Source organism: Oncorhynchus masou, unplaced genomic scaffold (assembly GCF_036934945.1).
Source record: "Oncorhynchus masou masou isolate Uvic2021 unplaced genomic scaffold, UVic_Omas_1.1 unplaced_scaffold_1178, whole genome shotgun sequence".
Classification (NCBI taxonomy): domain Eukaryota; kingdom Metazoa; phylum Chordata; class Actinopteri; order Salmoniformes; family Salmonidae; genus Oncorhynchus; species Oncorhynchus masou.
The window spans coordinates 94583-95903 of NW_027001548.1; the positions used below are offsets into that span (position 1 = coordinate 94583).

The window sequence follows — 1321 nt, forward strand, 5'->3', positions numbered from 1 at the left end:
TCTTTCCAGAACCTAAGTACATCTCAGGTGAAACCAAAGCATCAGGGCTTTCCAGAACCTAAGTACATCTCAGGTGAAACCATCATCAGGGCTTTCCAGAACCTAAGTACATCTCAGGTGAAACCAAAGCATCAGGGCTTTCCAGAACCTAAGTACACACTCTGACACACACACATCACAAAAAACATACGCTTACACAATACTGAAGGGTTAATGAACAAGTGAGTGAGCGATTAAATACATGAATGAGCCCATTGGGGAGTTGCAGCGATGAGCCAAGGTCGTAATTCAGGGAGAAAATGGGGTAAAAAATACACTTGTGGCCATATCACCCTGAACATGCCTGATCTCGTCTGATCTCGGTGGCTGAGCAGGGTTGGGGCTGGTTAGTACTTGGATGGGAGACCACCTGGGAATGCCAGGTGCTGTAAGCTCTAAACCAGGGCTGTCCAACCCTCTTCCTGGAAATCTAGAGTCCTGGGGTTTTCAGTCCACACCTGGTTTTACTTATTAGCTGCTCAACAAGACCTTAACTAGCTGAATTAGGGTTGGACTGAAAACCTACAGGATAGTAGACCTCCAGGAAGAGGGTTGGGAGAGCCCTGCTCTAAACAATAAAAAAAATGCATGAATAACCAGAAGTGAAGTTAAAAATAGGTTGGAATGAGTAGAAAAGTATAGGACATTTTAGTAGAAAATAACATTTGTTTTTTGATTGGGATGGGACCGGGAGCTGTCACTGAGAGATGATCCTAACAGCGTTTACTGTGGAAGCTCTTGAGTCAGGTAAAGGGGTCTACACAGTCTTTGCAAAGAGAGCTGACAGATCAAATCAAATTTTGTTGGTCACATATAATCTCAGCAACAAAAGAAACGTCACTTTTCAGGACCCTGTCTTTCAAAGATATTTCGTACAAAATCCAAATAACTTCACAGATCTTTATTGTAAAGGGATTAAACACTCTTTTCCATGCTCGTTCAATGAACCATAAACAATTAATGAACATGCACCTGTGGAACGGTCGTTAAGACACAAACAGCTTGCAGACGGTAGGCAATTAAGGTCACAGTTATGAAAACACTAAAGAGACCTTTCTACGGATTCTGAAAAACACCAAAAGAAAGAGCCATGGTCCCTGCTCATCTGCGTGAGCGTGCCTTAGGTATGCTGCAAGGAGGCATGAGGACTGCAGATGTGGCCGGGGCAATACATTTCAATGTCCGTACTGTGAGACGCCTAAGACAGCGCTACAGGAAGACAGAACGGACAGCTGATCGTCCTCACAGTGGCAGACCACGTGGAACAACACCTGCACAGGAT

At 44.3% G+C, this 1321-nt stretch overlaps 1 pseudogene; it reads left to right on the forward strand.

The window, feature by feature from the left end:
• Window positions 1-315: 315 nt before the first annotated feature.
• LOC135529537 (5S ribosomal RNA) lies at window positions 316-434 on the forward strand (annotated as a pseudogene).
• Window positions 435-1321: the final 887 nt, after the last annotated feature.